We start from the raw sequence: 24,139 nt of genomic DNA on the forward strand, positions 1-24,139 counted from the left end.
TATTATTATTTTTAAATCGTGTATTATACGGGTTTCAAACCTAGTTAGATTAATATATTGAGTAAATTACACGAATGATCCTTATGGTTTCGGATAATTTATACGTTTGGTCCCTAACTTATTTTTTTAACTTGAAAGGTCCCTGTCTTTTATTTTGTTACGCGTTTGGTCCCTACTGTTTGTTTTTGTTACGCGTTTGGTCTCCGTCTTGCCTAAAAAAATTATTCTTTAAATAGAAAAAATGGTAGTGTAGGTAAGTAAGGTGAGGGGGTGGGGTTGGGGTGTGTTTATTTAAATAAATTAAAAAATCAAAAGAAAAATAGTCTTTTTAGGTAAGATAGGGACCAAACGCATAACAAAAACAAACAGTAATGACCTTCTGAGTTAAAAAAAAATAAGTTAGGGACCAAATACACAAATCACCCTAAACCATAAGGACCATCTGTTTAATTTACTCTAATATATTTATAATTAAAGAGGACGAAGGAATTTTACTACCTAGCCGACATGGGATGAGTAAACCACAACAACTAAAAATCAAATAAAATGAGTTTAATGAATTTGAACCCCAAATTTGAAATTCATATATTCACCATCTTAACCAACTCGGCATACTACCAATTGTATATACTATTAATCCTTAAAAGGATGGTGAATAAGAGACTTTCTGCTTTCTCATTTCTGCCACTTAAATTTTCTTCGCTTACTGATTTTGCCACGGGAAGGTTGCTTTAAACAAACTTTTACATTTGTCATTTGTACCCTTTTTTCCTTCGCTTTCTGCTTTTGGCACCGGATATTTTTTTTAGTCTTCACCGTCTTAAAGAACCGCCTTACAGAACCGCCTTAAAGTAATTGTAGATAGAAGTTGGCTTCTTGGTATATGTTGCCTTCTAATTTCAGTTTCCACCTCGCGCTTTTGGATTTCTGTTTCTCCTTATCTTGCGATTATGTGTTCCTTTCTTGCGGTTTTGATTGTTTCGTTTGACGTTTTCTGGTCTTCATCATTCACTTGTAATTCCTTTGATGGGTTCTGATTTTGATTGTTCTGTACAAAGATTTGAGGCGATGATGAGCTTTGTTTGTGAAAAAAATTGCAACGTCGACCATGGGTGAAGTTGAAGGCCGTATTTTGGCAAGGTAAATCGGAAGGCATATCCGATTGGAATATGCAACCGGTGTTTGCAGCCATACCGCCTTTCATTCCCTTTTTTGAGCCTCCTCTCACTAAAAATCACTGCCGTATTTTTTATTTGGGCTTTCACCTAAAGCTGGAATCTGTTTTTATGATTTTCGATTTTGAAAATTTTGGTGGTTTCTTTGGTTACAACATATGAAACAGGTAAACACACTCACATCCCTGTCCTTTAGTCTAAAATTCCCTTCTGTGTGATTTTTGAAAACTCTGTGATTGACATGTAAACAAAACATGGTGATGTGTGTAAAACTCACTTAGTTTTAATCCTACTTTAATTATCAAATAACACACAAAAGGCAGTGAACCTATCAATTGTGGTATAGCTAAATAAGCAGGGTATCGAACTGTAACGCCCGGGTTTCAGGGCTAAGCATTTTTGTCAATGTAATAGTCTAGGTCAACTCTTGTAACTCTTTTGAAGTAATAAAGATGAAATATTTGAGTATTATGTGAATTATGTGTGTTTATGTGTTTAATATTTAATTATAAGTGTATAATTAATAAATAATAAAAATAAGCGTCAAAATTAAAGTGTGAGATAAGCCCGATATCTCTACATAAAGTTGTAGACTATGTCTCAAGGTTTCCGTACATATAAAGAACGCCGAAATCCGAGTTATAACGAAGAAGTTATGGCCCGTCGAAGTTTTACGGCAAAACCGGCACGGCACCGGGAAGCGTAAATAGTGAATTTACGATAGAGCGAGATTTAGCCTTAGCGATATAAATGAAAGTCGTAGAATATGTTAAACTAAGAACGTCGATAAAAAGAACGCCCAAATCTGACTTCGTATGAAGAAGTTATGATTTTTCGAAGTTTCGGAATAGCAGTGTACAACCCGAAACTCGAATTTTAGTTCGAGTGGTTTTTGGCTTACGCGACCTAAATGAGAGTTGAAGATCTCATTAATAGGAACTCAACGGCAAAAAGATGGACGAAAACGGAGTTCGTATGACGGAGTTACGAATTCTTCGCGGTCATTTAACAGTCTAAAGGCCTCCTACTGTTAAATTTGAGATCGGTCGAGAATTAGCCGACGGAGTCTAAATGAAAGTTGTAGATCTTGATTTTACCTACGCGTGGATATAAAGAACGTCGAAAACGGAGCTCGTATGCGAGAGTTATGATTTTTCTAAGTTCGAAGGCTGACACGCGATAGGGGGTGACGTGGCACCACCAGAATTGGACACGTGGCACCACCAGAAGGCCACCACATGGACAAACTCGGCGAGTAGGTCCCCCCTACTCGGCGAGTAGACCAGTCAGCACCCCTATAAATAGAGGTGCCGGGCATTCACTTCTCTTCACACCTCTCCAACATTCTTTCTCTCTCTACACTCTCTCTCTAAGCCTCCTTAAGCCCCCTAAAGCCTAGGTAAACCCCCTAGCACCCGAAGGAAGCCCCGTGGATCCCGGAGTTCCGAGAAAAGAGCCTTTCGGCTCGGGAACGCTGCTCCAGCGAAGCCCGGTTTTCGAGAAAACCCGCTGTAAGTGAGCTATACCTACCTTAACTTTAGTTTAGCTTATGTTTTAATATAGGAATGTTATTAGGTCCTTAAAATAATTATTTGGGCTATTATTATGAGTTATATCGAGTATTATTAACGCTTAATAATACTCGGACTAATTAATTTGTCGCGGTTATCGTTAAACTAAACCCTAGTGGTATCGATACTAGGTTTTATCGAAGGAATATCGTTTTGAGAGTATCGAAGCGCTGTCCGAGTGCTGAGTCACCACCTAATCAAGTGAGTGCATAGTTACTTTCAGCTTACACATAGATATGAAGTATTTTATATAAATTACGTGCTATGTGTGCATATTATCTGAATACTTGCTATCTATGCTGGATGAACATTGTTATACATGTTTTCAATGATTTAAACTGTATATGTATTTTATATCTACGAAAATGTTGGGGTAAAACATGGGTAGATGTAATAGCTGATGTGTGATAAAATGATGAGAGGCCTCGATGTTGATGTTGTTGTTTCTGTCATCTAGCGGAGTATGGATGACGACCACGGACTCTTCTAGACAGTCCAGTGGAACACTAGCAGGCTCGCAACCTGTAGGTGTTTGTGAACGATGTGTTCACCGGTGTACTCCATCCCCCACATGGTTGCCTTTAGGACATTTATTGCTGAGGAATCCCCTTAGCAGTAGTATCCGTCCCGATGATGATCCTTAGGCTAGGTCCCTTATGATAGGTGTTTAGGGACGTAAAGTGAGGATAACGGGAACGGGTAATCGGGTTATTGTTGATTGATGAAAATAATAAACTTATTTATTGTGGGTTGAAAACCCTATGTGCTCACCAGGCTCCCAAGCCTGACCCACTCAGTTTTATGTATTACAGGTAGTGGCGCATGAGCCTAGATGTGATGTTTTGGACGAGGGATTACGGATATAGGCCTGTAGATATGAAATAATGTAGTAAGGCTTATATTGTACTGTTTATGCTTTTGATCTGTACGAACATGACATCCCGAGTCTTTTAATGAAATACATTTCTATGGAAATGCTTTTGATAAATCTTTATCATATTTTTGTTTTGGGACAAATTCCGCAACACTTTCATTTAAAATGTAACTCTGATTTTTAAACAAAGCATAAACAAACCGGTCTTTTCTGGCCGTGATTTTGGGGATGTCACAGTTGGTATCAGAGCATTAGTTTAAGCGAACTAGGAATTTTTAGGATTTCTAGACTTAAACTTAGAATGCTAAGCGATGATTGTGAGGTGTGAGCACTAGCTTATTTTAGGAATTGTGCCTAAAATGCTTTTATGTGCTAAAAGCTTTGTGCATAATATGTTGTTAATTGTTCGGATCTATGGTCTGTTGCCGACCGGATCTGGAAACCTTATGTGTTTAGGATTCTAAACGTACGACTACAATATTAGAACTAGCATGTAAACGTTTCGGAGTGATAAGGACGATTTAAACGTCTATCCTAAATAAAGATCTAAATTCACCTTATTCGGTGTATAGATCAAGATGGTAAGGACCCGTAGCGGAAACGTGAACGCAAATGGAGGTAGGAACCAACCCCCAGTGGTTCAGCAAATACCTGTTGATGAAGAAGTTGCACTTGAGCCAGTTACCATGGCTGGAGTTCAAGCCTTGATTCAGGCTATGCTAGCTGAACAAAGGGAAGAAATGAGACGGATGCTCCACGAAAATAAGGACGAACCTACCATACATGTTGAACCGACGGAGCCAGTTCCCGAGCCATCTGAGGAAGGGAACTATAGCCGCCAAGTGAGTCAAGTAGGGACTCAAGGTGAGCAAAAGGATGGCCCAGGAGGGAGGAACAACAAGGATGGGCGGATGTACAAAAATTTCTTGGGTGCGAAACCACCAAGTCTCTCAGGAAGCCCAAAGCCTGTTGAGATTATGGACTGGATCTCCGAGATGGAGATGGTGTTTGAGAGCTGCGACTGCAGCGAGAAGCAGAAGACTGTCTTCGCTGTGAGACAGTTGAAAACTGGAGTCTTGAGCTGGTGGAAGCTATTGGCAGATACAATGCCACGGGGAGAAGCTCTGAAAATGTCATGGGATGAGTTCTTGGAACAACTGAAGGCGCAGTACTGTTCAGAGATAGACCTGATTGATCTGAACAATGAGTTCCAAAATTTGAAGAAGGGGAGAATGAGCATCGATGACTATGCTGCTGCATTTACGGAAAAGATGAAGTTGTTTCCATACCTAGTGCCAACCGAACTTTCCAAAATTGAGAAATTCGCAAACGGACTGCCGGCTGACTTTGGCCCAACAGTCAAGATGGCAACCACTCTAAAATCAGCTGTTCGAGCAGCTAAGAATGTGGAGACCCAACAAAAGGAAAGGGGTCTGGAAAGGGCTGAGGTCGGTGAGAAACGGAAGTTCAATGGATCCTCGAAGTCCAACAAGAAGAGTAGATTCTCGAAGTCTGGTTCGAGGGGAGGAGGATCAGAAGCGAAATGGTGTGACAAGTGCAAGAAGAAGCACTTTGGGAAGTGTGATGGAGGGGTCACTTGTTACAAGTGCGGAAAGCCTGGACACTACGCCAATGAATGCACCCTCAACCAGAAAGCCTGTTATGGGTGCAATGAAGAAGGGCACATTTTGAAGGACTGCCCGAAGAAGAAGGAGACAGGAAGACCCAACATACCACCGAAGCCGAAGGCAAGAGCCTTCCAGATGACGCTCGAGGCTGCAAAGGAGGCAGCAGATGTCGCTTCAGGTACCTTCCTTGTAAATGGTTTGCCTGCAAATATACTATTTGATTCCGGAGCCAACTACTCCTTTGTATCGCATAAATTTGGTGGGAAATTAGCATTGCCTGTAGAAAAACTAGATAATGCCCTGATTGTAGAAGTTGCCAGTGGCAAATTCGTACCTGTTAGTAATCGTATTAGGAACATCGTCATCGACCTAAACGGAAACGAATTCCACGAAGAGCTATTACCCATAGAGTTAAACGGTTTCGACATCGTTTTGGGTATGGATTGGCTTAGCGCCAACGATGCTGAGATTCAATGCCGAAAGAAGATAGTAAAGGTAAACCCACCCGGAAAAGAATCATTTATGGTGTATGGGGACAAACGCAGAGTAAATTCTGGAATCATCTCCCTGATGAAAGCCAGGAAATGTTTGTCAAAGGGATGTGCATCATACTTGGCATTCGTAATCGATGCCAAGAAGGAGAAGAAAGAGGTGCAGAATATACCGGTTGTGTGCGATTATCCGGAAGTCTTTCCCGAAGATCTTCCCGGATTACCACCTGATAGACAAGTGGAGTTTCGTATAGATTTGTTACCAGGAACAACACCGATAGCAAAGGCACCTTACCGATTAGCACCGACGGAGATGAAGGAGCTCATGACGCAACTTCAGGAGCTGTTGGACGACGGTTTTATTCGACCTAGTTCATCACCCTGGGGAGCTCCGGTGTTATTCGTGAAGAAGAAGGACGGAAGTATGAGAATGTGTATAGACTACCGAGAGCTGAATAAGGCAACGGTGAAGAACAAGTATCCATTGCCGAGGATTGATGACCTATTCGATCAGCTGCAGGGTTCGAGCTACTTCTCAAAGATCGATCTTAGGTCAGGATATCATCAGCTGAAGGTGAGAGAGCAGGATATTGAAAAGACTGCATTCAGAACAAGATATGGACACTACGAGTTCTTGGTTATGTCATTTGGACTAACCAATGCTCCTGCAGCATTCATGGATTTGATGAATAGGGTTTGTAAACCATTCCTCGATAAATCTGTGATAGTGTTCATCGACGACATTCTTATTTACTCGAAAAGCCAAGAGGAGCATGGCAAGCATCTACGGGAAGTATTAGAAGTGTTGAAGAAGGAGAAGCTTTTTGCAAAGTTCTCCAAATGCGACTTTTGGATACGGGAAGTCCAATTCTTGGGTCATGTTGTTAACCAGGAGGGAATAATGGTTGACCCCGCAAAGATCGAGGCTGTAATGAAGTGGGAACGTCCAAAGAGTCCCACGGAGATTCGAAGCTTTCTAGGATTAGCCGGATATTATCGACGATTTATCCAAGGCTTTTCTTCGATAGCTGCTCCATTAACAGCTTTGACTCATAAAGGAGCTACATATACGTGGAGTGAGAAACACGACGAGGCATTCGAGAAACTAAAGAAGAAGTTATGTGAAGCACCGATACTTTCTCTACCCGATGGAGTCGAAGATTTCGCGGTTTATAGTGATGCTTCTGGAGTCGGGTTGGGTTGTGTTCTGACCCAAAGAGAAAAGGTGATAGCATACGCATCTCGACAATTGAAAGAACACGAAAAGAACTACCCCACTCATGATCTGGAGTTGGCAGCGGTAGTTTTTGCCTTAAAGATATGGAGGCATTACCTCTACGGCACGAAGTGCAAGCTCTTCACTGATCATAAGAGTCTCCAGTATCTCTTTAATCAGAAGGAGTTGAACATGAGGCAACGACGCTGGCTAGAACTTCTCAAGGACTACGACTGTGAGATACTTTACCACCCAGGTAAAGCAAATATTGTTGCTGATGCTCTCAGTCGGAAAGTCAATCTGGAAAGGAAAAGGCCAAGAGCGTTAAGAATTGAAGTCGTTTCAACGATTGTCGAAAGTATCAGGAAAGCTCAAGAAGAAGCTTTAGAGAAAAATGACCGAAAGGAGGAATGTTTGGGAAGAACGTTAGTGTTCAGTACAAACAGTCGAGGACTGAAGGTATTCCAAGATCGAATTTGGGTACCTAAGACGGGAGGAATAAGAGATCTTCTGATGGAAGAAGCACACAAGACCATGTACTCGATTCATCCCGGTAGCACTAAAATGTATAGGGACCTAAAACCCTACTACTGGTGGCCGACGATGAAGCTCGATGTTGCGAAGTATGTGGCCGAGTGCGTAACATGTGCGAGGGTTAAGGCACAACATCAGAAACCGTATGGGAGTTTAGAACCCTTACCTGTACCCATGGGTAAATGGGAAGACATCACCATGGATTTTGTGACTAAACTGCCCAGGACGAAGAACGGTCACGACATGATTTGGGTAGTCGTGGATCGTTTCACCAAGAGTGCACACTTCATAGCAGCCAACGAGAAGTGGTCTATGGATAAGCTCGCAAATGCTTACGTGAAGGAAATTGTAAGACTTCACGGTGTTCCTCTTACGATTGTATCAGATCGTGATAGTCGTTTCACGTCAAGGTTTTGGAGGAGTCTACAAGAGGAGTTGGGTACAAAGTTATGTTTGAGTACTGCTTACCATCCGCAAACTGATGGTCAGAGCGAAAGAACGATTCAGACACTGGAAGATATGTTGAGAGCATGTACCCTCGAATTTCAAGGAAATTGGGACGAGCACTTACCTCTGGTAGAATTCTCCTACAACAATAGTTTTCACTCGAGCATCAAGATGGCACCTTACCAAGCCTTGTATGGACAAAAGTGTCGTACGCCGTCTTGTTGGCTTGAAGCCGGAGAGAAGCAGTTTATGGGCCCCGAGATAGTCCATGAGACTGCCGAGAAGTTGAAGGTGATTAGGGAAAGAATGTTAGCAGCTCAGGATCGTCAGAAGAGCTATGCTGACAAGAAAAGACAACCGATAACCTTCGAGGTTGGGGATTCCGTTCTGCTTAAAGTCTCACCATGGAAGGGACTTATACGATTTGGGAAACGAGGAAAGTTGAGTCCAAGGTTTATTGGACCGTTCAAAGTTCTTCAGAAGATTGGGAACCAAGCTTACAAGCTGGAATTGCCCGAAGAACTCAATGGTATTCATAACACTTTCCATGTGTGTTATTTGAGGAAATTCACGGGAGATGTTCCCGACATAATTCCAATCTCAGAGTTAAGGATGGATGAGAATAAAAGGCTGATTGAAGAGCCTGAGGCAATTGTTGACCGTAAGACTAAGAAGTTACGACGCAAGATGGTCGACTTAGTGCTAGTCCGATGGAAACATTCGAATGGGCCGAATCTCACTTGGGAAACAGAGGATGACATGATGAGTCGCTATCCACATCTGTTTGCTGATGCATGATTCCGGGACGGAATCATCCTAAGGGGGAGAGAATTGTAACGCCCGGGTTTCAGGGCTAAGCATTTTTGTCAATGTAATAGTCTAGGTCAACTCTTGTAACTCTTTTGAAGTAATAAAGATGAAATATTTGAGTATTATGTGAATTATGTGTGTTTATGTGTTTAATATTTAATTATAAGTGTATAATTAATAAATAATAAAAATAAGCGTCAAAATTAAAGTGTGAGATAAGCCCGATATCTCTACATAAAGTTGTAGACTATGTCTCAAGGTTTCCGTACATATAAAGAACGCCGAAATCCGAGTTATAACGAAGAAGTTATGGCCCGTCGAAGTTTTACGGCAAAACCGGCACGGCACCGGGAAGCGTAAATAGTGAATTTACGATAGAGCGAGATTTAGCCTTAGCGATATAAATGAAAGTCGTAGAATATGTTAAACTAAGAACGTCGATAAAAAGAACGCCCAAATCTGACTTCGTATGAAGAAGTTATGATTTTTCGAAGTTTCGGAATAGCAGTGTACAACCCGAAACTCGAATTTTAGTTCGAGTGGTTTTTGGCTTACGCGACCTAAATGAGAGTTGAAGATCTCATTAATAGGAACTCAACGGCAAAAAGATGGACGAAAACGGAGTTCGTATGACGGAGTTACGAATTCTTCGCGGTCATTTAACAGTCTAAAGGCCTCCTACTGTTAAATTTGAGATCGGTCGAGAATTAGCCGACGGAGTCTAAATGAAAGTTGTAGATCTTGATTTTACCTACGCGTGGATATAAAGAACGTCGAAAACGGAGCTCGTATGCGAGAGTTATGATTTTTCTAAGTTCGAAGGCTGACACGCGATAGGGGGTGACGTGGCACCACCAGAATTGGACACGTGGCACCACCAGAAGGCCACCACATGGACAAACTCGGCGAGTAGGTCCCCCCTACTCGGCGAGTAGACCAGTCAGCACCCCTATAAATAGAGGTGTCGGGCATTCACTTCTCTTCACACCTCTCCAACATTCTTTCTCTCTCTACACTCTCTCTCTAAGCCTCCTTAAGCCCCCTAAAGCCTAGGTAAACCCCCTAGCACCCGAAGGAAGCCCCGTGGATCCCGGAGTTCCGAGAAAAGAGCCTTTCGGCTCGGGAACGCTGCTCCAGCGAAGCCCGGTTTTCGAGAAAACCCGCTGTAAGTGAGCTATACCTACCTTAACTTTAGTTTAGCTTATGTTTTAATATAGGAATGTTATTAGGTCCTTAAAATAATTATTTGGGCTATTATTATGAGTTATATCGAGTATTATTAACGCTTAATAATACTCGGACTAATTAATTTGTCGCGGTTATCGTTAAACTAAACCCTAGTGGTATCGATACTAGGTTTTATCGAAGGAATATCGTTTTGAGAGTATCGAAGCGCTGTCCGAGTGCTGAGTCACCACCTAATCAAGTGAGTGCATAGTTACTTTCAGCTTACACATAGATATGAAGTATTTTATATAAATTACGTGCTATGTGTGCATATTATCTGAATACTTGCTATCTATGCTGGATGAACATTGTTATACATGTTTTCAATGATTTAAACTGTATATGTATTTTATATCTACGAAAATGTTGGGGTAAAACATGGGTAGATGTAATAGCTGATGTGTGATAAAATGATGAGAGGCCTCGATGTTGATGTTGTTGTTTCTGTCATCTAGCGGAGTATGGATGACGACCACGGACTCTTCTAGACAGTCCAGTGGAACACTAGCAGGCTCGCAACCTGTAGGTGTTTGTGAACGATGTGTTCACCGGTGTACTCCATCCCCCACATGGTTGCCTTTAGGACATTTATTGCTGAGGAATCCCCTTAGCAGTAGTATCCGTCCCGATGATGATCCTTAGGCTAGGTCCCTTATGATAGGTGTTTAGGGACGTAAAGTGAGGATAACGGGAACGGGTAATCGGGTTATTGTTGATTGATGAAAATAATAAACTTATTTATTGTGGGTTGAAAACCCTATGTGCTCACCAGGCTCCCAAGCCTGACCCACTCAGTTTTATGTATTACAGGTAGTGGCGCATGAGCCTAGATGTGATGTTTTGGACGAGGGATTACGGATATAGGCCTGTAGATATGAAATAATGTAGTAAGGCTTATATTGTACTGTTTATGCTTTTGATCTGTACGAACATGACATCCCGAGTCTTTTAATGAAATACATTTCTATGGAAATGCTTTTGATAAATCTTTATCATATTTTTGTTTTGGGACAAATTCCGCAACACTTTCATTTAAAATGTAACTCTGATTTTTAAACAAAGCATAAACAAACCGGTCTTTTCTGGCCGTGATTTTGGGGATGTCACACGAACACAGGGAACGGCAAATTAAATTAAAAACTAATTCTATCTAAATTACTTTAGCAAATAAAGGTTTTTCTCTAGTTTTACAAGACTAGAAACTTATTAAACAAAACTAATGCAAGGCTAGAAAAGAACAAATTAACTAGATTCAATAATGGGAAAGAAACTTCTGTTTAGTTCAACTCGGTTAACTTTATGGTTGCTTTTAAGGTAATAGTGCAATGGGTTAATTCTTTCGTTGGTTACCGACTCAAGTGATTAAGTTGTGTTCATTACCCTAATCCTTAGCAAATAAACTAATTCAAACAGTGGCCAATTGCTTAACTTAATTATATTTATTAGATTAATTATTCGGGTTAAGTTAGACTTGCAATAGCTAATTAAATTGTTATTTTTAATTAACCTCTTGTTCAATAGTCATCTTACAAGCTTGCACATGAATTTACTCAATTTACTTATTAATCCTAGTTTCATATTCATTAATCCTAGACATATGATTTAGTGGTCACTTATCATACGAGGTTGATAATTAATAGATGTTCATGCTAATTAACTATCTTCCTATTAACAGAAAATAAATTATCATTCATACGCAAGGTTCTTTAACAAGCTAAAATAACAATTAATCACCAACTTAGAATTAATCCTACCAATCAATCAAACCATATTGTCAACTTTGTATCCCCAAACAGAAGTATAAAGAAATTAGTTCATAACTAAGGTGAATAACAGCAAACAAATAAGTTCAAGTTGCTTAATCATATTGACAAAACAAAAGAATTAAATAGAATGATGAAATTACGCCTCAATTACTCCCGGAATTGGATTCTAGCTTCTTTGGTCGACTTCTAGGGTTCTTCTGGCTTCTTATTCGCAGCTTAACACCTCTGAAACTTCCCAGAATTCCCCCTTTTCGCATTAGAAAGTTATCTTTATATATGCATATTGACTCGTCGAGTCATATGGCGACTCGCCGAGTCCCTCTCACATTCGTCGTAACCTGATAACTATCTTGACTTCCGAATGTTTATCTTTCTAAATCCGCGACCGGACTCGTCGAGTCAGGAGATAACTTGACGAGTAGAAGCTTTATTTTGGTTGTTTTCTTTCTTCTTTCCACTCTTGAGCTCTTAACCGCTTCTCTTGCTTCCTTTCGCTTCCGAGCTTCATCTTTGGACTGAAAAACACAATTTAACACTTTTAAGTACCTTTTGTCCATAATATGCAACAATTTAGCTAATATATGAATAATAAACTACACTTAATACACACTAAATATGCACATATCAAAATACCCCACACTTGTCCTTTGCTTGCCCTCAAGCAAAACTGAATTTTAACACATTAGAATCACATATAATAACTCCAATCCAACCCAGCCATTATGCCAAGACCGCAACGCATGCATTTGTGTCTAAAATTCCTAAAAACCCCCCATACTTCAAATACTCACAATCCTCATAAACATTCGCCCACTCACCCCGAACTATGCTCATTTTATGCAACCCTCCGAATCCATCCTCAGAAAACCTCTTTAACCTCAAGGTATTTTTAATTGAGCAACCCAAGCATACATAATCTAGATAATTACAATTAATGATACCACATTGGAGCTCTTTGGAATTCTTCACTTGCTTGATAATTTGATCTTGGATAACTTTGAATTCACCACCTTTGATGTTTGATTTTTGGTATCTTCAACTTTTTGAATTTCTTTGGAATTTTCGATCTTCTAATTTCATACTTAACTTTGATGCTCCAAAAATTCTTCAAACTTTTTTTGTAATTCTCTCTCTCTTTTTAACATGTAACACACTTTTTCCACTCAAAACCCTACATGCTTAAGCAGGGGCGCTCAACTTCAACCTTTATTGGCTAAAGATAATAATTTTCCTGGATACATTTCTGGTACACGATGCTAAACATATTGCATCCTTCAAACTAAGCGAGGTCGTGTTTTTGTCCCATGATTTCACTGGAATAAGGAAGCCACAAATGCACTAGAACGTATATAGGCTCAACTAAACATTTGGGTCTTCATGCAATCATCAAATATAATACTAGCATGATCCCTAATTGCTTTACCAAAATTTTCTAAATTAATCCTAGCAAATTTTATGCAAAACTTTAAAAAGTAACTAAAATTTCAAGATTTTCAAAATTTAACTAAAATTTTAACTAATTTAACCAACCCCCTACCCCACACTTAATTCATGCAATGTCCCCATTGCATATCATGCATGATAAAGAACAATAAAAATAAGGAGAGAATTGGAACAAACTCCCCTGGGATAGTAGTGGCGAGGTTGATATCTATTCTCTTCAGCTCCATCTTGAATTGACTTTAGACATGGGAAAAGCTCATCCATGTCTTGGGTGTCAAAATCTCGTGTCGTACAGTCTTTATAAAAGCTCCAAATATAAGGGAAAAACTCTTGGAAATGCTCGGAAAATGATCTTCAAAGAATAGAATCAATGCCCATATCAAATGTCATCAAATCTTCAGCTCAAAAGTAAGAAGAATGAGCGACTCGTCGAGTAAGTATGTAGACTTGCTGAGTTGAAGCACACAAGTAATAGAAAAAGGAAAACAAACATCAAAATTAAAATCCTAAATTACCCTAATAAACTAGAAGTTTAGAAAGAAAAAGAAAAGAAAACTCTAATGACGGGTTGCCTCCCGCAAGCGCTTCTTTTTGTGCGAGTCTTTAGCTGGACTCCCAACTTAATAAACATCTAATAAATTTGATGCCCATCCATCCATTGCATTAAATATTTTCTTTTGACCAATGTGTAAAATTTGGCTCGTTGCTTCAAAAATTGGCCAAATGAGATTGAATTCATAAAACCCAAGAATGTTGACAAGGGTTGGAACCAGTTGGATACTAATCAAAAATGGATCGTGCCTCAGAACTTTCTCCAAAGTTGGAGTCGTCACCCCACGCTTCGAAACACAAACCGGAAGAACAGGGGACCACGTCGTGGTAATGGTCAAACAACAACTTGGTTCCTGCAACTCAGGTTTTTCTTGTTCTTCATCTGACCCCTCTGCTAGCAATCTTTCTAGTTCCTCCAAATCTCTTTCTGGATTAAATTCTTCATCTTTTAACTCTAGCTCTTGTGACTCAGATTGTTCTTGTGTGTTGGGCAAGATGTTATCTAACCATCTATCAAATTTCTTCAAATCATCATGTGAGTCATAGTCCTCATCTTTTTGCTCATTTACCTGCACTACTTCCTCAAGAAAAGCATCAAAAGCATCGAGATTTTGAAAATACATAATAAATAAAAAATAAAAATAAACTATTAAACTAAATAAAAAAATTAATCAACAAATAAAATAAAAAAATGATAACAATTAGCAAATAAAATTAACTATTTAGAACCGTTCCCCGGCAACGGCGCCAAAAACTTGATGTGTGTAAAACTCACTTAGTTTTAATCCTACTTTAATTATCAAATAACACACAAAAGGCAGTGAACCTATCAATTGTGGTATAGCTAAATAAGCAGGGTATCGAACACAGGGAACGGCAAATTAAATTAAAAACTAATTCTATCTAAATTACTTTAGCAAATAAAGGTTTTTCTCTAGTTTTACAAGACTAGAAACTTATTAAACAAAACTAATGCAAGGCTAGAAAAGAACAAATTAACTAGATTCAATAATGGGAAAGAAACTTCTGTTTAGTTCAACTCGGTTAACTTTATGGTTGCTTTTAAGGTAATAGTGCAATGGGTTAATTCTTTCGTTGGTTACCGACTCAAGTGATTAAGTTGTGTTCATTACCCTAATCCTTAGCAAATAAACTAATTCAAACAGTGGCCAATTGCTTAACTTAATTATATTTATTAGATTAATTATTCGGGTTAAGTTAGACTTGCAATAGCTAATTAAATTGTTATTTTTAATTAACCTCTTGTTCAATAGTCATCTTACAAGCTTGCACATGAATTTACTCAATTTACTTATTAATCCTAGTTTCATATTCATTAATCCTAGACATATGATTTAGTGGTCACTTATCATACGAGGTTGATAATTAATAGATGTTCATGCTAATTAACTATCTTCCTATTAACAGAAAATAAATTATCATTCATACGCAAGGTTCTTTAACAAGCTAAAATAACAATTAATCACCAACTTAGAATTAATCCTACCAATCAATCAAACCATATTGTCAACTTTGTATCCCCAAACAGAAGTATAAAGAAATTAGTTCATAACTAAGGTGAATAACAGCAAACAAATAAGTTCAAGTTGCTTAATCATATTGACAAAACAAAAGAATTAAATAGAATGATGAAATTACGCCTCAATTACTCCCGGAATTGGATTCTAGCTTCTTTGGTCGACTTCTAGGGTTCTTCTGGCTTCTTATTCGCAGCTTAACACCTCTGAAACTTCCCAGAATTCCCCCTTTTCGCATTAGAAAGTTATCTTTATATATGCATATTGACTCGTCGAGTCATATGGCGACTCGCCGAGTCCCTCTCACATTCGTCGTAACCTGATAACTATCTTGACTTCCGAATGTTTATCTTTCTAAATCCGCGACCGGACTCGTCGAGTCAGGAGATAACTCGACGAGTAGAAGCTTTATTTTGGTTGTTTTCTTTCTTCTTTCCACTCTTGAGCTCTTAACCGCTTCTCTTGCTTCCTTTCGCTTCCGAGCTTCATCTTTGGACTGAAAAACACAATTTAACACTTTTAAGTACCTTTTGTCCATAATATGCAACAATTTAGCTAATATATGAATAATAAACTACACTTAATACACACTAAATATGCACATATCACATGGTAAACTAAATTATGTACAAAGGGTGTTTGATAAAATGTCTAAATGAAACGTCATATCATGGAATACGACTTTTCATTGATTGTTTGGTCAATTGATTTTGTGTTCTGATTTTTGTAGTCATTTATGGACATTTTATCTATTTTTTTAGTCAAATGATAGCTCAACCAATTGATTTTGATTATTGGATTTTGTAGTCACTTACATTTGTAGTTCAAAATCAGTGCATCTTTGTTTCATTAGTCCTTACCTTATAGAGTGATTTTATTTTGACATAATGAAGTCATGTAAGTTTGGACAAACCTTCTCTGTGAAAAAAGAAACTAATTTGGGGCTTATTAGATTGTTTTTTTTTTGTTCATAGTTGGCAGATTTGAATATGCACATCAACTGTTTGATGAAATGCTTCAAAGAACCGGTAAGATTACGTACGCTGAGATTCTAACCAATGCGTTTGTCAAGTATGGTGAGATCGAAGATTGTAAGGTGGTGTGAAGTATGGAGGAAACCATTTACCTAATGTGCTCTCTTTTATGATAATCTCTTTGAATAAGGTAATTACTGTATCACATAGCAATTATGTATAATTTTTGTCTTAAGAATATAAATTTTCTTTGTCATCTCATTTTTGTTGCAGTAAGTAAGACTAGATGATATGTATGTTGAAAAGGTCTGATACTTCTAATGAATGAAGTATCGAATCAAATAATTGATAGAAATTAGAATCTATGGTGAAACTAGCTATGCTTGGCGAACAGTCATCCTATGGTTTCACATAGTTGGCTTAATTTTTGATACTAATATAAATAATTTTTTATTTCTGTTTGCCTATGGTTAGGTTGATCTACAAACACATGATAGAGCTCCTGGAGTTGGTCAATACTTTTTTTTGGTCAAGAATTTTCCAAGTGCAAAGATACAACTAGAAAGAAAGGAAGGTGAACGACTTGGTCAGTCTAAACTTCTTTTAATTATAACTCAAATTTAAGTTAGCATACAAAGGGTTAGTAAGGTCTGAGTTTCTACTATGTTCTTACAGCTTCCATTTATGTTTTAGGTTTCATTTCTTTTCTCCGCCAGGGTGCTCACTTCCTTCCTGTTCCCAGAGCCAGCTTCAGTCTGCTTTGCTCCATCTAAGGCTAGGGCTAGGCACTTAATCTCCCCAACATTTCTTCTTCATGTGCACATTTGAAAACAACCTATTGGCTTCAGACTTTGGAATGGAGTGAACAAGGTAATGGAATGTGTTATTACATTCCATAATCATGTTTTGTTGGCCAGTAGGAAGCGAATGAATTTTCATTTAAACTTTTTTATAGTATATGTAAATGTGTACAAAAATACAAAATTAACCATACTAAAAGTTTATTAAAATTTAAAACTCAGATCAGATTATAATAAAAAATAGTGTTAATTGCGTAAAATACAACATTTTGACCTTTTTTGGGGTAAGACCTAAAATTTTAATTTACAATCTAAACCAAAATCGTGACCTAACTTTTTGTTTTTGCCTTTTTACGTAAAAAGATTTTATCTCTTTGAAAAAGTGGTCAACATATTATTTCTTTTATGCAAATAAGTATCAAATATTTTTTGCATAAAAGACACAACATTTTGATAACTTAAAAAAATGTTCGTGTTTTCCATTCAATCAACCGCTAAATAAATATAGTTAATTTCTAGAAAAAAAATGAGTTACTAAAATCATGTAAGGTCAAAAAAAAAGTTATGTCATTAAATATTACTTAAATATAAATGGGTTATTTTCTAACCGGAATCAACCATTCCATTCCATTGCTTCCCCAATTCCATGATACAAAACATTACCAGTTTCTTTCCCAAATTACACTTCGTTTTCTCTTACAATCCAATAAATGTAGCCTTTTTTTTTCTACGTAAGTTATTGGGCTCCAATTCATCTGTATATTGATGTTTGTTGTTTTGCATTAATGTGTTTCCGTGTGATTGTTTCATTGATACTCTTATAAACTTGAATGATGAGGTTTTTACTATTTATTGAGGATGCATGTAGTCTTACATGCATTAAAGTTTCCTAATTGTACAACTTTTCTATCGATTGTAAAAAAGAAATCATGAACCCTATTTTTTTTTCGTTTTGGTTTTAGTCATAAGGTTTCGTTTTAGGTGACATTTCCCCAAACCCATTAGTTATTTGCTGTTTCTATGGTTAGAATTTATATTTGTTATCTTACTGTCTTATTCTAATCTTCCAATAGCTTATTAGACTTTCTTTATTTATGTATAAGTTATTTGACTCCAATTCAAATGTATTTTGCACTAAATGCCTTTTTTGTAATTTAATTGTTGATTTTGTGCTTTGGTTTTGATTGGTTCATGTCTTTGTGCTTTGGACCGATTATTTAAAAAGTTTCTTATCATACTAATTTTCTGTAGTTTACATAACAAATGTTGAACCATTTTGTCATTTTGATGGTTTAGTTGCTGATTATTTACTTTCAATTGTTTTAGACTGATTGTTTTATAAATTTGATAAAATTGGATTCTTTACTATTTACATAAAGAATTCCTAACTATACAAGAAACAATGAACCATTTTGCTCCTTTTTTGTTTGACTTAACAGGTTTTGCCTTTTTTTAAGGGACTTTGTAAACCATTAATCAGCTTATCAAAGTTTCATTTTACATTTTTATATTAGGTGATGTTAAGAATTCTGTTGATGTTTAGAATAAGTAAAATTTTGAGTTAATATTTATTGACATATATTTTTGTCCAACAATTGACAGTATTAATGAACAATTCCATTTTTAGCTATTATTATGTGCGATATGTTTCACATTTTTAAGCAGGCCTTCTTTTCATTATAAAAGTAGCCACCTTTTAACCGACTGAATCCCTATTCATTATTTCATTATTTTTTAAATTAATTAATAAGTTTGTCAATTTCAATTGAATGTAGTGCAGACTGTTCAAAAATTGATCAACTAGACAAATTTGTACTTCACTAATCATAGGAAATTGTTGGCTTTTATAGTTTGTTTTCCAATTTTTTCAGGACAAGAGCTGAATTCTCAAGAGGTGATCAATTTTATGCATCATATCCTGCAGCGAGTGGTATAACTTTAACATACTATGTAAAACATATTTGATACTCAACTATATATATATATATATATATATATATATATATATATATATATATATATATATATATATATATATATATATATATATATAATAACATAGGCAAGTCACCGCCCATCACTCACTACACCATCAAGCTCTGCAATATGAAAACGATAAATTTTTTGGATGAGGCTCTGTTTGGTTTTTAGATTCTGATGGAATTGGAATTTCAGATTCCATTCCATCGTGTCTTTTGGAATTAAGTTCCATAACAATCCTTCTAATCCATGTGTTGATGGACTTTAATACATCTTTGTTCAGGTATATCAGTTCAAACTATGATGCAGTATCCATCATATATGATGTTTATAAATATGCCAAAACACATGGCTAGAAGATGCAGGCGCTGATGTACTTAAAGCATGTATCCTTTTTTACTATTTTTACTTTCGTTCCTTTGACTATTTATATTCAACAAAACATCCCCTCTTTGGAATACTATCTTCTTCATCGTCCTTTTACATATACATTAAGCAGCCAGGTATCGATGCCCCTTCTTTCGTCTTTGTTTTCTCAATTTCATAAGTTAGGATTTAGTTTTGGGTTTATGATGATTAGAGCCCATTTGGCAATTGTGATGGAATATGCTTCTAAAGGGAAACTTTTTGACCCCACCCCATTTGTCAATCCTTTTTTTTTAAATCTTATATGAAGTCATTTGTTGTTTTTCTTTCTTGCAAACATTTAATTATGTTGATTATGAGCATGGTCGATTTTTCTTTCAACAACTCATATTTGGTGTCAGCAACTGTCACTTTATGATTATTGAAACTTTAAAAATGTTAGTAAATAGTAACAAACTTTTATATTTGTTCAAATACATATCATAAATTTACTTAATTCAATTTTGTTTCATTGTTATGAAATTTTGTATTTTTGTTTGTTGATTGTGGAAAGTTTATGGAAAACAAAAATTGTTAAAATAGTAATCAAGTTTCAGTTTTGTTATGATATTACAAAAATGATGAAAAAAAAAGTTTAAGGTACTGAATTGAACAAATTTTAAATTTGGTTACTTTTTAATGAAAATAGTTTTGCTTTTTTTTTAATATATATATTATTATTATTATTATTATTTGGGTAGACTCTAATAATTTGAATTAATTTTTTTATCAGTCAAGCAAGTTTGCGTACTCTATGACATTCAAGCAGTGGAAAAACATTAATGTGAACAAATTTCATAAAACTGATGATAGATTTGGATGAAAGTTGGTATCTATATTAGTCCAAATTGCATCCCACATCAGGTAATGTCAAATGTACCCCTGTTGACTAGATAAAGCTAATTGTGTAATTGTTGTTTTTTCAGGTAGGAAAGAATTGGTTCAAATAACCAAAAAAAAAAAAAAAAAAACAGCGCCAAAGGCGCATCTGATTCCATCTAGTTGTTATAAAATTACATAAAATTACATAGATTTGTATATGATATCTGTAAATAAAATATAATTACATGCAAATAGGTACAATTTGGGTTTTTTGCGGTTTTTTAATTTTTAAAATCGATACCAAACCAAATATTTTATTTTTTTGAAAAAATAGAAACCAAACCATTGAATTACGTTCGTTTTTGGTTTTTTCCACAGTTTTTGTATTTGGGTTTGGTTTTTATTGGCCCAACTTTTTATAACGGGGTATCTAATACAATTATTATTTATGAAAAATAATAATAATAATAATAATAATAATAATAATAATAATAATAACCAAACACGTCGACTCCTTTCTAAGTATAGTAGTAAAATAGTAAAATGTATACAAGTCGTCTGGTACCCTGGTTGGTTTGGTGCCTAATACTTACAGGGATTCACCTTCTTCAGTTTGAGGTGGTAAAACTAAAAGAGGGCAATGAAAATTAGGGCTTACAACCGAATACTTAACTATCGTCTGATTGAAGCAAAGCCATAGCTTCCCACATCGATTGCTCGAACGAAAGCTATCAGGTTTATATTGCTTGGCCTTCGATGATAGTTCGTCCCTTCGGGGACATCCGATAAAATTGGAACGATACAGAGAAGATTAGCATGGCCCCTGCGCAAGGATGACACGCACAAATCGAGAAATGGTCCAAATTTTTTTTTTGCCCTAATTTGCTCGATCGATTGCTACATTTCTTTTTATTCAACAGCTCCAAAAAGGTACCGCTATCGGTCGGATCTTATTAGGTTTGATGCCATTGTTGTCGCTTATCTCGCTAAAAAACTCATTGATTTTTTGTTATTTGCTGCAATTTCTGATGCTTATATGGATTCACAAAACAAACGCTATGATCATTGCTAATGAATGTAATCGAATGTGCTAAGCTCCTTGTCTGAATGGTCTGTTAGAATCAGTTAATGATCAGGCATCAAGCTTATTATAAAACTGTTTTTTTTAGAGGTAGAGATCAGGGTTTTTCTTTTTCTGTTTGATTTAGTTATTGTCTTCAATAGCTTCTGTTGGTTTCCTTTGTTCTTAATTGGAATTGGTGCAACTTCTGGATGTATCATGTGTGTTTGATAGTAATTAACAATCACAAACTGTCTAAAGTTGCATACTTTGACATACTTTACTGGTTTTCGTTGGCATTTCAACAAGTATAATGGTTAGTTTGGAATAAAGCCACAAATATGATATGATTGGTTAGACACATGATTCAGTCATTAATGATAATGATAATGGTTGGAAGTTTATAAGAGTTCTCTTTCGTCTTCAGGCTTGGAAATTAGTTACTTAAATTATGATGTCATGTTCATAGTAACAACAACATGGAAATATGCGTAATTGCATCAATTGAATGATTGATGATGAAGGTAAGGTATGCATGATATTTCTGAGTAGTCTCTGTGTTAAGCTGTTAACTTTTCATGATACTTAAGGGACTTCCTTTTCCTTAAATATCAGTTGTTACATGCACATGATATCATATATGTGAGGTGGGTTAAAACAAGTGAACAATTGACAATCTTTCACAAATTTTACAAGGGCAAGTTGTGGGAAATAGCAACATACTTCAGTTTTTACCTATAAAGGCAACACTTTTACAAATTTTACTAATTATAGCAAAGTTTTAATCTAAAGAAAAGCTAACTAATAACCATTTGACTTTTGGTGAAAAAGGAATAGCATGTCACTATAATTTCAATGTTCGTATGATTTTTAAAAGGGCAAATTGAGGGTATTATGGAACTTTTGTTCCTTACAATTTGCCTAGTTTATGTTTTCATAAACTAAGGATATACGTATCAGTGTCTATTTTAGTAATAGTAAACACACGTGATGGCTTTTTGGGTGTTAAAATGCAACCGTTTTTTTTTTTCATGGATTTTACAACTTATATTAGTTGGTGACTGAAGTTATTGGATGTATAATTAGGTCAAACTATGCATACTCCTAATACAATGTGTGGTTTCTTTTAGTTCCCTATTATTGCCTTGTTTTTAAGGTGATTTTTTATTACTAGCGGAAATATTAAAAAGATTATAAATTAAAAAAAGTGAGGGATTTTTGTAAATAGACAAAACGTAAATGCCAATAAAAAAATCATAAAATTATGGAGTATATTGTTTACCTTGTGTTTTTGCAACATGAATCGTTTGTTTTAATTGGAGAAACAAGTAGAATAATACAAGACAGACAATTATTTGTTTGAAGTTCGTGGGTGATTTTTAATTATAGTGTTCACAAGATTAATATCATTCAATTTCAAAAATATGTTTATAACCTTTTTGTATAGGTTAAATCATAAAGCATACTACTAGTATTAATTAAGTAGATAATTTTTGTAATAATAAACCTTAAAATCAGATTTCTAATCATCTCTCTAGCGACATATGGAAATGATGGTTAGAGGTTAAGGAAAAAAAAGTGAAATTCTTTATTGAGATCTTTTATCTTGGATGATCCATGAATCCTAAAGCCAAAATGGACGTTCGGTGCCTTTATTCTTATTGCCACACCTAACTTGAATGCCTATTTGCATCAGATTTGGCAAACAACATAATTAGTTAAACAAAACTTCAATTCTTCTAGTAATGAAAACCTTTCACCTAAATGAGGTCTCGTTTGTCTACATCAATAGATACTTGGTTCATTGGAATAATACTCAACACCCACTTCACTTTGTTTGTTGATGACTTGATGTTTCTTTCATGTGTATGCATCTTATGATATTTTATCATCTATATTGCCTTCTTGTATGTGCATCTTATTATATTTTATCATCTATATTGCCTTCTTCACTAGTAGCTGGTCCACATACACTTTCGTGTGTAACCTTAGATGGGCCAATAATGTCTCAACCTTAGCATCATTGACAACAAATAGAGGTCCATTTTTTCCATATCACATAATCATCCATTGGTTAAACTTGTTCATGTGATAAAAACTAAAGACACAATTGTTGACCAACAGCATATCGTGGACAAAATTTAAAAAATTGACTTTGGGCTTGGTTAATAGAAAAAACGTCTTTCAATTTGGGTAACAAGCATAATTTACTACTTGCATTCACATAAAAAAAAATCTTTGCTAATAAACCAGATAATAGTCATTTATTGAGAAAATTAAATAAATGAAATTCTTTGGTTCAGAAAAAGGATGAGATTTTTTTTTGATAAAATAAATAATATACTAGCAACTTTTCTTTTGTACCATTAACAATTAAATCGAAAATAAACACATTGTGACTTGCTCATTTTGATGTGTAAGTTGACTTTGATTACTCTTGGTGGGTTCCATTATGTTGACTTTGAGGTAAAACGAAGAAGAATGTAAAAATTAAGGTTTTTCATCCTGATCAATTTCTAACTTTCCACTTTTGATTCGTGGCAAAAATGCTGCAATTCATGGATTCCCACATCGGTAGCTATTGAAAGGCGTTTATGCTTCTTATACCCTGGCCTCGCATCATTTATCGTCCCTTTGGGGACATCCGATAAAATTGGAACGATACAGAGAAGATTAGCATGGCCCTTGTGCAAGGATGACACGCACAAATCGAGAAATGGTCCAAATTTTTATTTTGCCCCAATTCGCTCGATCGATTGATGCATCTCTATTTCAGTATGTTTTTTTAATTCAATAGCTCCAGAAAGGTACCGCTATCGGATCCTC

At 36.1% G+C, this 24,139-nt stretch overlaps 1 long non-coding RNA gene and 2 other non-coding genes across 6 annotated transcripts; all 3 read left to right on the forward strand.

Moving 5' to 3' along the window:
* The first annotated feature begins 779 nt into the window (after positions 1 to 779).
* Positions 780 to 21,581, forward strand: LOC111919315 (uncharacterized). Of its 4 annotated transcripts, XR_008226052.1 has the most exons (6): positions 780 to 1,342; positions 16,247 to 16,436; positions 16,721 to 16,832; positions 16,940 to 17,116; positions 18,918 to 18,976; positions 19,310 to 21,581. It is a non-coding gene; the product is annotated as an uncharacterized LOC111919315 (long non-coding RNA). The 4 variants fall into 4 exon arrangements; XR_002859458.3 differs by having other exon boundaries at positions 16,247 to 16,832; XR_008226054.1 differs by having other exon boundaries at positions 16,247 to 16,820.
* Positions 21,020 to 21,122, forward strand: LOC111919320 (U6 spliceosomal RNA). Its single transcript, XR_002859464.1, has one exon. It is a non-coding gene; the product is annotated as a U6 spliceosomal RNA (small nuclear RNA).
* Positions 21,582 to 23,941: 2,360 nt separating the features above from the next.
* LOC111919316 (U6 spliceosomal RNA) lies at positions 23,942 to 24,044 on the forward strand. The gene has a single exon (XR_002859460.1). It is a non-coding gene; the product is annotated as a U6 spliceosomal RNA (small nuclear RNA).
* The last annotated feature ends 95 nt before the right edge of the window (positions 24,045 to 24,139 follow it).

Source organism: Lactuca sativa, chromosome 8, assembly GCF_002870075.4.
Source record: "Lactuca sativa cultivar Salinas chromosome 8, Lsat_Salinas_v11, whole genome shotgun sequence".
NCBI lineage: Eukaryota > Viridiplantae > Streptophyta > Magnoliopsida > Asterales > Asteraceae > Lactuca > Lactuca sativa.